At 37.2% G+C, this 13,395-nt stretch overlaps 1 protein-coding gene across 1 annotated transcript in view; it reads left to right on the top strand.

Annotated features, from left to right (window-relative positions):
- The first annotated feature begins 8,760 nt into the window (after positions 1 to 8,760).
- Positions 8,761 to 13,395, top strand: part of tn (tripartite motif containing protein thin) — a 153,639-nt gene continuing 149,004 nt past the window's right edge. The window contains exon 1 of the mRNA XM_069503599.1: positions 8,761 to 8,781. The gene's annotated coding sequence lies outside the window, so the exon portion shown is untranslated. The remainder of the gene's footprint in view (positions 8,782 to 13,395) is intronic.

Raw genomic sequence — 13,395 nt, 5'->3', positions numbered from 1 at the left:
AATTGTTCTATTTTTGAAATTGTTTCGCAATGGTCCGCATTGGTGAAAATTACAGTTTGTGTGATTTGGTTTCTTTCTTCATTATGTACCTAATGTTAATATAATTGATTTATTATATTTTTCATATTAATAAATGTACTTTTTTGTTTTATTATAATTGAAAACATTACAATAGAACTCAAAAATAAATCTAACCGCGCTGTACAAAAAATCACTTCATTTTATTACTACAGATAGACCCTATATATTAAATAAGTATATTATACCCTATTATATTTATTCCTGAAATAAAATTTGCCTAGGTAGGTAGGTATACCAGAGGTATAGGTACCCATGCAAAAAATCACGTTGATCCGTTGCTCCGTTGCGACGTGATTGAAGGACAAACCAATAAACCAACACACTTTCGCATTTATAAAATGGGTATAGTGATTATAAATCCTATGAAGGCTTTTACAGTAACTTCGAATCAAATTAATATTAATATGTCAAAATAATTAAGTACTTATGTCAAATTAACTTCATTAACTGTGTCGTGTTAATTTGTTAATTGTTTAATTACTTGACAGACGTTAACGTAGACATAAAAGTTAATTTAGAGTTTTAATCTAATGTTTAATTCTCGCTGAATGACTTCAGAGGGATAAAGGGACGTTAGGATTTAATGAGTTCAGAGTAGTCAACGCGTCTATCGCCAGAACATGTCCTAACTTAGATTTCTACTTTATTATTTAGCTCTCTGTCACTCAATTGACTCGATGCTTACTTTAGACAGAGATAATTTACTACACTATTTTGGGGTATGACTGGAACGTAAGTTCAGCTTAATTTAGTAATCGCGGTCTTATCAGTCTGTATCTTATCAGTAATCATTTGTCATGCAGATAGCTATTATGACGTAGACATCCGCTAAAAAGGCTTTTTGAAAATTCTACCTTTAAGGTGGAAGACACGGTCTGCCCGCGAATTTCAAATTTAATTTGGTTTTTCGCAATTTGTAAATTAATACGATAAAGTAGGATTATGGCATTCAAATTGAGCCCCTAGCAGTATCATCTTCACAGGCTTATATAAAAATCTTCGCTTAAAAGTGTCCAGTTTAAGAAATTAGTCAAAATAATGAGTTTGACGTGAGCTACTCACAAATTAGTCATTATTTTGACTAATTTCTTAAACTGGACACTTTTCAGTAAAGATTTTTATATAAACCTGTGAAGATGATATTGCTGGGGGCGAAATTTTAATGCCATAAGTCTACTTTGTCGCATTTAGTTTACAAATTGTGACACACATGGCCAGCGTGGTAGACAATGGTCAAAAACCCTTCTCACTGTGAGAGGAGACCCGTGCTCTGTAGTGAGCCAGCGATGGGTTGATCATGATGATGATGATGACACGTATGAAGTCTCGGGCATAAGCTTGTAAATAACTATAACAATACCAGCTAAGCGCAAGTGATGATATTCTATACAGAAATTACCAAGTTAACCATTTTAACATGGGATTCCTCGGGGGAGGTTCAAGGAAAACAGATTAATATTATGTGTCCATAAATTGAATAAAGGAACTTGTTAGGAGTTGGAATAATATTATTTTGTCAACCTTGGAAGTTATCTGTTGGACATAATTGAATTTCCACGCGAGCGTGTGGGATTAGTATTGTCTTTACGGTATAATATCGGCATGAATTGTTTCTGTGACATGATATCTTGTTGTTTAAAATTTGCCGGCCTATTGGTGTTTTACAGAATACTATATTTCGGAGCCTCGTTCGTCCCCTTATTTTCCCAATTTTTATGTATGGAGTAGAGACATGGACTGTCAAAGCAAGAGAAGGGCAAAAAATAGATGCGTTCGAAATGTGGTGCTGGAGGCGGATGCTACGGATCCCGTGGACTGCCAAACGCACAAACGTGTCTATCCTTTCGCACCTCGGAATCACTGCTCGACTCTCCTCCATATGTTACCAACGATTGCTCTCATATTTCGGCCACATCATACGGCGGGGGAATGACAGCTTAGAAAAGCTCATAGTGACGGGCAACACTGAAGACAAAAGACCGAGAGGCCGCTCACCAACCAGCTAAAGGAGTCCAGCAAGTGTAGATTTTATCACATTGCGAAAATGGCCACCGACAGAAGCCGATGGAAACAGATAATCCATTCGAGGGCAGGTTGCCAGGACCACGATCTTCAGCAATGAAGGAACGACCAGAGAGAGATATTTCGGAGAGTGTGCTCAAGAGCTGTTTGATCTTGCCCCCCCTCACCTTTCTACCACCGTACCGCAAGGCACCGGGCTAGTTTTCACCCCTATGTCGTCAACATTCCATCTGCGCGTACGAAACGCTTTGCGTCATCATTCCTTATACGCATGGCTAGGGTCTGGAATACTTTTCCGAGGTCAGTGTTTCCTTACCAATTACAATCTGGGTATCTTTAAAACGAGAGTGAATAGGCACCTTCTAGGCAAATGCGTCCCGTTTTAGGCCACATCATCACTTCCCAGCAGATGTGATCATGGTCAAGCGTACGCCTATAATGAATGAATAAATTTTAGTATGGAGCCTAGCCTACCTATACAGGGTGTAACCAGAACGCTGGCAAAAACGAAGACTGTACTGTACTGATGATTACTGTATACTACAAAAAAAAAACGCGAAATATAAAACAAAAGAATTCCATAATTTTTATCTTGTTAATCCTATTTACCATGTGAATGTTTATTGGCAATGAGAATTTTTATTTTATTTTACTTATTTATCTTATTTTTTTTTGTTTTATTTAGATTTTATTATTAAGTAATAGTTAGTTAGATACTCAATAAGTGTTTTGTAAATTAGAAAAAACTTATGTAACAGGGAAGGCACTGGCTCCCATGACACAGTTTCTACTTCTTTAGGAGCCAGTGGTCAAGTCTTATGTGCCAAATCTTTTTGCAAATAAAGATATTATTTATTTATTTATTATTGCGTTTAAAACATCTGACCGAGGGGTCAACGAACGTTACATAAGTAGGTCATTCGGAGTCAATGCCGCGTCGTAGGCGAGTCATTGATCCGAGTTTTGCACACTATACATTGCATGTTTGAAAAATACTAAATCACTAAAATTACAAAACGAGGCAAATGGTTATTGGTATTGGATTGTGTTTAGGTAGTATAATTAGCGAAACCAATAATTAATCTATGGGTAGTATAATAATAACGCTCAGTTTTTGCCAGCGTTCTGGTTACATCCTGTATATCTGTCATTGGGACCTTAACGTTTCATCGTTTTTTCGAACTACATGTGCCTCGCCTTTTGCCACTCGTCCATTGTCTAATGGACGTCATTAAGCACCAATATTGTGGCTTAAAATGTGCTTAAAACGTACTCTAAATATCCTGAATATTTTATACCTAATGCCTTGTGATATTAAATAAACTACGGCCAAGTCTCAAACGGCCTATGACCGTGGCCTCGAAGACTTATCAGGATCTATTAAGCCGGCACTAAGCCTCGAACGGCCGTTACCGTCCCATCGGGCGAACCCTTTCTAATGAAACTGTAATCGATTGGGAATAATTTATAATAGTAGGATATTATGGTATACTTACTTGATAGGCTTGTCTTTGATGGTCTAAGCCTATGGGTTTAGAAATAATATGGTTTGATTAGCCGTCTATTGTTTTTACTGTTGTAGGCTGGTTAGACAAAGAAAAAGATTGAATTTTTCAAAAATCCCGTGGAAGCGAAGCCGCGAGCGATTGTTAGTTATAGAAAAAGTATTGTGGTACTATCAATCAAATTAAATTAAAGTGTATCAATTAAATTAAACTATATCAATCAAATCAAATCTAAATATATAAAATGAAAAGGTGACTGACTGACTGACTGATCTATCAACGCACAGCTCTAACTACTGGACGGATCGGGCTGAAATTTGGCATGCAGATAGCTATTATGACGTAGGCATCCGCTAAGAAAGGATTTTTGAAAATTCAACTCCTAAGGGGGTGAAATAGGGTTTTGAAATTTTGTAGTCTACGCGGACGAAGTCGCGAGCATAAGCTAGTATATTATATAAAAGGAAAAGGACTGACTGACTGATCTATCAACGCACAACATAAACTACTGGACGGATCGGGCTGAAATTTGGCATGCAGATAGCTATTATGACGTAGGCATCTGCTAAGAAAAGATTAAAAAAAATTCAACCCCTAAGGGGGTGAAATTTAATATAAATTTATGTGTAGTCGACGCGGACGAAGTCGCGAGTTTAAGCTAGTTTTACTATATTATATCTCCCACAAAGTATAGCCGGAAAAGGGTCTAGACATTATGTTTCTGAATACATATTTCTATTTATAACGCAATTCTTTTTCATATTGTGAAAGAAAATCAACAACATTTTCCCCTATCGTATGTTCTGAGTCGGATAATAATTGTTTTCGGAAGTTCTTGCGTGAATGTTAAGGAGACCGCACATGGTTGCAACATCCGCATGAAGAGTAAGAAAGAAAGAAAGAAAGTTAAACTTTTATTTTTTAAAGCTGTGCCTGTAGCATAGAGGAATGTCTCTATGCCAAATGTCGATGTTGAAGTGAAATAAAATACTGATTCTTCAGGTCTTTAGAGTTTATTTTAGTATTTAACACTTGGATTAACTTAGTAATTAATTACAACCAAGGAGCTTAGCGTACATGTATTTCACAAGTGGTAAAGTCACAATGACGTATATATGTAATTTGTCACTTCAACATTGACATTTGGCATAAACCAAAGAGAAACATTCCTCTATGCTAGTTAGACCTAGTTAGGTTATCCCGACGCCTCTCTAATACTTGAGTAGTAAAGTCAAAAGACCTCAAGCAGAAGAAGCGCCAGAATAAACTATGTCATGTGTGGCACAACCCGAAAATAAAGGTCCCGACTCAGCTAAAGCATAAGAGTAAGCCTGAGATCTATAGAGCGTACTTTGTCTTTGCTCAGAATTTACTTAGAGTTAAAACAAGACATACTTATGTAAGACACATACCTAAATTGGATAGACACAAATTCCTGAAACTCGTAACGCATTGATGGTTTCTTTGCACGTCGATAATAACTTAAAATCAGCTGAACTGCTTACTTTTTACACGACTGCCCGAAAAAGGAATGTAATATTTTCAGGGTTTATGTTCGTATTAAGTTATTTGTGTGTCTTTTTAGTCCACCATAACGTCTAAATGCTTCTAAAAAACAAATTTGGATGGGATATCGTTAGAATTTCTGAGTGCCATTAGCTATAAATTTTCTGAAAAAAGGTTCAATATCCCAGGCCAGTCGTATTTTTTAAATATGCTTGTATAAAAACATAGTCAAACATATTATAAATATTAGACTCCTTTTTGGGCAACCGTGAAGCAAAAATATTCATCCTCGTTTTTTCAACACTGAAAAGTAAACTTGATGCGGCTTTTGTAGCTCTTGCTGTTTTGCGCCTATTGCACCTCTTGCGGATTTCGCAGCCATGTGCGATCACTTTTATAATTCTTTTCGGAATTCCTCGCGTGAAAGTTGAGGGAATCACATACGTTTCCGTAGCGTATTTCCTACGAGGAAATAACCTCGGGAAATGGCTGTATTGTTCGTGATTTATGCGAGGATAATTATGAAAATTTATAGATGTTCCTTTGCCCTTTGTGTTATTACTTATAATGTCTGCAATGTTGTAAATCGGGTTCGGGAAGATGAACTTAATTGATCAATTTTTTTTTGATTAAGTATAATATTATTCTTTGTCTAATCTATTTTTATCGTATTATCGGTATTATCACTACCCATATTATAAATGTGAAAGTGTGTTTGTTTGTTGAAAGAAAGAAAGAAAGAAAGAAAACTAGTTTATTTATCTTATGCCTAAGGTACAAACAAACTTGTTGGTTTATCTTTCAATCACGTCGGAACGGATTGACGTGATTGAAACCCTATGGTTAGAGTCCTGGAGAGTGACATAGCCTATGTAATATGTACGAATTGTCAGTTTAAACGTAGCATGTTCATATTAGCTGTAACATAAAAATGCAACTCCTCAATATATCGAAGTAGGTTGCCTACACATCGGATTGAAAGAGAGGTGATGCAAAATTATGTAGGTTAGGTAGTTAAGCAATAAGATTTAAACAATAGTATGTAAGATTTATTTATTAGTATTGTTAGTCCATAAGCGAGAGTAGATCATAAGCCGGCTCTCAATAAAGATCTTTCACCGTTGCCGCATTTAATTATTACCATACGGCCACAACATATCTCATGGCGACCCTTGCCAGTCGGTGCATGCCTAATCTAAGTGCGTGCACCGGCTGGGCACCGATCAAGAAGAAGACTACACAATTTTCTAAAGAATATCAAGATTCAAGACTCAATTAGAACAAAAAGAAGAAAATAATTCCACGTCCTGTATTAAAAATCAAAAAACACTAACATCAAGAAATAAGTTCAAAAATGAATCGCTTATGAACAGAAGACAATCTCAAGCTTCATTGATCGGCCCAGCATCATCGTGCGTCCAGGGTTATCCCGGCCACAACTAGGAGGTGTCCAGGGTATTCCCGGCCCAGTTCGAGGAGTCCAGGGTTTTCCCGGCCCACTAAGATGCAGTAAAGAAGAGGCGCAGGCTCCAGACCTCCGGACCTGATGACCAAAACCAGTCCTGACGACGACGGCGACTACACGGCGGTCACGAAATTGATTGATAAAATGCGTCGCTAACAGTTAAAGTAAGTGCAATTTATCTCTCGTAATGGGCAAATAGGTAGAATGTGTAGGTATTGTAATTTTTTTTTGGATAAATAATTTAATTTTGTACGTAGGTTAGGTGAATATTGGTTTTTTAATAACAAATAATACTTGCTCCACTATCTACTAATAAGTTCCATTCGTTCTTTATTTGTAAGATTTTATATAGTGTGTAGTATAGTTTAAAATAATAATAGATAATTAATAAATGAATAGGTCCTTAATTCTTTTGTAAATATTCGGTGTTAAAATCGAAATATAATAATTCAGAGAATTATAACGGTGTCATCGCGTGGTCAACGACACACGCGTACCCGAACATTTTGTATTGTTATACGAGACAATGGTTTTGCTCGAGATGCAATTTGCAAATACAAGGAAATGAATATGAAATAAGGAGAAATTTTTCCTTACAGACGTTTTTCGTCTAGTTTCGTGCTAGTTTTGACGATATAAGACTATACCGGCTTTGACAAATTAGGACTCTGCAAACCAAAGGCTTGATCACCCTTCGGCTGTAGAAGTGCTAGGTATAAAATATACAATTATTTATTTTGGATTGAGACATACTGACGTAGGAAGATGATTGTTATTTATTATTTGGACGCGATGTTTTGCGCATATTTAGTACCTCCTCATTCAACTATATATTTGTCTAGACTCTTGATCATTATCTACCGCGCTGGTGTTAGTGAAAGACCTAGAATTTTTATGAAAAGTTGAATGTTATTGAAATACTTATTGAAAGAAATAAGTTTGATGAAGATTATAAGTGTTATAAAAAATGCTCGCAAGCATGTTATGTTAAATATTTATTAGGAGAGTACGCACCGCGTTTGTTGATTTGTATATTTATTTGTATTATGTGAAGAAGTAACTTGAAAGGAAGATGAAGACTAGGAGAGATTTATTTTGACTGTCCAGGAAATATAAATACCTGAGATGTTTACTTAGTAACAGGTTATATTGTGGGTTATGGAATACCCTTATATTTAATATAATTAATATTTAAGAAACCTTATATTTACTGTTTTACGCCGATGCTACGACAGCTGTATACTGATGATGAGGACGATTTGATAGGTCAAAGAATCTTTTGAGACAACTAAGTCGATTAGTGAAATCGATACCTCAGCTATATCTAATACCTATGATGCTATCTTGAGATTATATTATTACCTATGATGAGATTTTTCGAAACTTTTGTAAAAGTTAAATCCTTGACTGCACTTAATAGATTACGATTTTTCTAGTTATAAGTAATGTTGAAAGTATGCCCATACGAAGTAAGAGATAAGATAAATTGCACTTGAGCACAGGAAGTAACGATAAAAAAAAATGTTTCCTTACATAATTTTAATTTTATTTAGCATTAGATTTTATTTTTGTGATTGTCATCATCTTTTCTTCTGATTCGATGTAGCGTCTAACATTTTTTTTCTTTTAAGGGGAGGGGTAACCGCATACATTTTCAGGGGAGTTGTAATATGTACGAATTGTCAGTTTAAACGTAGCATGTTCATATCAGCTGTAACATAAAAATGCAACTCCTCAATATATCGAAGTAGGTTGCCTGCACATCGGATTGAAAGAGAGGTGATGCAAAATTATGTAGGTTAGGTAGTTAAGCAATAAGATTTAAACAATAGTATGTAAGATTTATTTATTAGTATTGTTAGTCCATAAGCGAGAGTAGATCATAAGCCGGCTCTCAATAAACATCTTTCACCGTTGCCGCATTTAATTATAACCATACGGCCACAACATATCTCACCTACTTTTTATCCCGGAAAATCAAGAAGTTCCTACAGGATTTTCAAAAACCTAAATCCACGCGTACCTACCAAGTCGCGGGCATCAACTAGTCTATTATATTTTTTCTACCCTTAGTACCTGCAATCCTACTATTCAACTGTACGGTGGAATTTTTTCAACAATTCTTTTTTTTCAGGTGCGCTGCCTTTATTAAGTGAAGTGAAACTGACATACATCAAAATGCTGCGCTTCTTTTCTTTGAAGGTGAGATTTATTTATTCTTCATCTTTTTGTCAAGAAACTTTAACTCACTATACTATTATACTTAGACGTTTGCAAGAACTCAACTGCACTAAGGTGCAAGGCACACTTGCAGAGTCGAGTGAAGCCATAAAGGCTCTCCCACACAGCCGCGTTATTATCGGTCGATAATATCGCATGCGTTATTGCGATATCTGTTTTCAGTACATTTTGTATTAGGATGGTCATGTAGTTACACACTGCTGCGATAATACGTCCTACTTCCATTGCGGCGTTATTGATGATACCTACGTGATACGTCTATCATCAATATGGCATCCATTCCTAAATATACATTGATATGTATATTACAATATACCTGTATACGCACCTAATAATAATAAATTCCCGAATGCACATTCACACGTGAGCAATGAGTCATGTCACATTTAGACCTGGCACCTGGGTCTTCCGCTATTTATTGCCTGTCGCCTCTATGTGACGAGTTGCGAACTAAATTGGACGCTTCTAACTAATTTATAGGGCATGTGGATAGTTTGAACTAAATATATACACTAGGGACAAAGAACTGAATTAAAGCTTTACCTGTTTGGTGGTGCACGTTAAGAGTGCTCTGCCCATGGTCGCTTCAAGTTGGGCGTGAGAGCATGCTATTAAGGGTGATGTGTGAAAAATGCGAGTCAACGTTTGGTATTACGTTTTTTTTTCGTATTACAAAATCAGTAGGTACCCTTATTATAATTATGATAGTGTGTTTGTTTGTTGGTTTGTTGGTTTGTCCTTCAATCACGTCGCAACGGTGCAACAGATTGACTTGATTTTTTGCATGGGTATAGATAAGGACCTGGAGAGTGACATAGGCTACTTTTTATAACGGAAAGTTAGAGTTCCCTCGGGATTTTTAAAAACCTAATTCCACGTAGAGGAGTCGCGGGCATCAGCTAGTTTTAAAACAAAACCTTAAGCTAGCCTCATCTAATTACTATACAAATCATGTCCGCGTGGAATGGTGCCAAAAATACTGGCTGCATTTCCACGCTGGGCAGCCAAGCTGATCCGTTGCGCAAAAATAAGGTAAATTAATCGCGGTGAAATGACCGTGAAGGGAAAAAAGTCACGGTACGGTAATCAAAATCCAAAATCTTTGGAATCATATCATGTACAGTGCGCGGCAGAAAGTAATGTACATCGACCTTTAGAAGGAGATAGCAGATTTGTAGAGCATTGTCTCTGTCGTTGAAACCGACAAAACGTCATATAGGTATGAGTGACAGAGACAACGCTCTACTAAGCCGAAATGTCATACCAAAGGTCGATGTACATTACTCTCTGCCGTGTACTGTAAGTCAGTTTAGTTACAAAACTAGCGACCCGCCCCGGCTTCGCATGGGTGTAATGTAGATATAACTAATGTGGTGTCATTGAGGTGTCATTGCCTCGGAAACTCTCAAATGAGAGGATTTTTTTCCGACCTAATTCACATTATTTCAATTTCTCAAGGGATCTCTAACTTTTTGAGAATTTAACTATAGCTATAAACCTTCCTCTTGAATCACTCTATCTATTGGTGAAAACCGCATTAAAATCCGTTGCGTAGTTTAAAAGATCTACGCGTTCATACATACAGACAGCGGGAAGCGACTTTATTTTATACTATGTAAAGATATTTTAGAACCTTGAAGTCGCGGGAAAAAGCTAATCACAAGAAAATACATCTACACTCTACAATACTCCATCAAAGAACCTGCAATGTTCTTTTGTATAGCATTATTCTTACGGATTACAATAAGCTTTTTCCTTTTTCAGTAAAAATGACTTTCCGAAAATTCGTTAATATTTAATGTACCTACCCTGCCTTTTATCTGAAGGTAAAAAACACCCAACTGAAAGTTTTGTTTCGAAGTTAGAATAAAGTTTGGTCTTCTTTTGTTAATATCACAGTTTAGCAAACATACAGTAGGAATGCATAATAACAGCTAACTATACATGGAATCTTTGAACATTACAAAGATGCTCGAAGCTTTTTGCCTTGGGTTTTTTAAATATATAAAAGGTGACTGACTGTTCAAATCCGGGGCCGGTCGATAATGGGTTATAGCCCACAAGGAAGAATGTTCACCTCCGTGAAATCACCTAACTTTGCATTAAACCTACATTTCCATTCCTTCATCATCATCATCAACCGATAGACGTCCACAGCTGGACATAGGTCTCTTGAAGAGATTTCCAGACGCCACCATCTTACGCCGCCTGAATCCAGCGGCTCCCTGCGACTCATCTGATGTCGTTCGTCCACCTAGTGGGGAGTTTTCCAACGCTGCGTCTTCCGGTGCGAGGTCGCCATTCCAGCACCTTGGGACCCCAACGTCTATCGGTTGTACGTACTATGTGCCCTGCCCATTGCCACTTCAGCTTCGCAACCCGTTGAGCTATGTCGACTACTCTAGTTCTCCTACGGATTTCCTCATTTCTGATTTGATCACGTAGAGAAACTCCAAGCTTTTTTTTGAGCTTTCTTATGAGGCCCGTAGTTAGCGACCATGTCTCGGATCCATATGTCATCACTGGCAACACGCACTGATCGAAGTCTTCAAGCACTGAGACATTTCCATACTGTATGATTACTAAACTAAGATCAGTAAACAGAACGCGCAGTGGGATTGTTTTGTTCAAAACTTTCCCATTTAATGTCGGTTAAGTTGTTCGGTGTTTTATGTTACAATTGTACAACAGAAAATGGTTTTTCCCATTATGATATTTTATTGTGGACTCTTGGCGTTTTGAGAGCGGTACTTATGGTTTTCCTTTGTAAGATTTTGTGAGATAAAAGTTTTGGTGTTTTTTAAATTTGAACAACAATCATGAAATAAAATTTTTAAGAAAAGCGAAAGAATTTCGGAGTTCACCGCATTATTTTTCCAACCATTTTGTCACTATAAAAAGAAGTGATGACGCTCAGCAATGACAAATAGGTAGTTTACGGTTTACGTACCTACGACGCAGATTGCTTTGTAGGGTTCCGTACCCGAAGAGTGCCAACGGGACCCTATTAGCCTATTACTAAGACTCCGCTGTCCGTCCCTCCAAGGTCCCTCCGTCTGCTGCCTGTCAGCGCGCTGTGGGCTAAAGGGGTGAAACAGGAGTTTGAAATTTGTATAGTCCACGCGGATGAAGTCGCGAGCATAAGCTAGTTTCTTATAATGTACGAGTAGGACTAAAACTGATGCTGTGACCTAAATAGGTTTAACCTACACAAAGAGCCTAAATTCCTTGTAATGGAAGTGGACAATAAAACATGGTAGCTTAGCGGGGCTTGTGGACAAGGGACAACATTAAAATAAGTAGGCTAAGAGTTAGTGGACGGTAGTGCTATGCTTATGCTTATGCCTACACGAATACGGTATTTGTCAAATCAGTAACTTTTTATCAAACGTCAAAACGCGCGCTTAGTTTGCGAGATTCTATGGAATACCGGTGTGTGACGTCACAATAATTTGACATGCTCTTTTTAGTTTAATCGATAATTTAAGATGGTTATTACACTTAAAACCAACAAAGGACGTGGATTTTACGTATTTTGGAAGACCCTCTATTTAATAATCACTGAGAAATAATTTATTTTTGATGTAGTCAAATACCCAATTTCTAACCCCTATTTAACCCCCGTAGGCGTTGAGTTTTAAAGATTCTTTCTTAGCGGATGTCTACGGCATAATAGCTAACTACCTACATGCCAAATTTCAGCCCGACCCATCCAGTATATTATATAGATTTTCCTTCAATTTAGTTTTAAAGCGATTTTACTAATACTTGATAAACACAATAATATGTTGCCATAACGTAACTTGTTGGTTATACTCTGACTAGCACGTGAGTTCAGCTGTCAAACATTAATATTTATAACTAGCTTATGCCCGCGACTTCGTACTCATGGGTTTAGGTTTTTTTAAAAATCTCGTGGGATTTATTTGATTTTCCGGGATAAAAAGTAGTTTTATTTTTCTATTCTATTTCACTCTCCAGGTCTTAAACTATATCCATGCAAAAAATCACGTCGATCCGTTGCTCCTTTGAGACGTGATTGAAGGATAAACCAACAAACCAACAAACCAATAAACCAACAAACAAACACAATTTATGATATGGGTAGTGATGGATTACTCACGATAGTTTAAGCCGTAAAATGATAAAACAAATTGACTATCCACGAGCTCCTAGACTAGAGAGGCTTGTACGGTTCGGGTAAAGGGACCAACACACGACATTAAAATAAATGAAAAGTACAAAGAAGTGTATTAGCAGGGCACGACGTGGCTCGGATGCTCTGGACCGTGTTTTAATTTTCACGTACTTGTCTACATACATTCTATTTACAAGTACGTGTGTAGGGTGACTATGATTTTTCTTCATATACAAAGAAAGAAAGAAAAACAACCTATAGTACGCGACAGGCCGAGATGGCAATCGGGGAACGCCCCGCACACCCGCACAGCCCCCGCGCTAACCCGGTGCGGTACAGATATAAGTTGGCCCTTGACTGCAATCTCACTTGGTGGTAAGTAATGATGCAATCTAAGATTGATGCGGGCTAACCTGGTATGGCAGTTTTTATTAAAC

This window comes from Maniola hyperantus, chromosome 15 (assembly GCF_902806685.2).
Source record: "Maniola hyperantus chromosome 15, iAphHyp1.2, whole genome shotgun sequence".
NCBI classification, from domain to species: domain Eukaryota; kingdom Metazoa; phylum Arthropoda; class Insecta; order Lepidoptera; family Nymphalidae; genus Maniola; species Maniola hyperantus.
The sequence above is the reverse complement of the archived record's forward strand: the minus strand, read 5'-3'. Positions and strand labels throughout refer to the sequence as shown.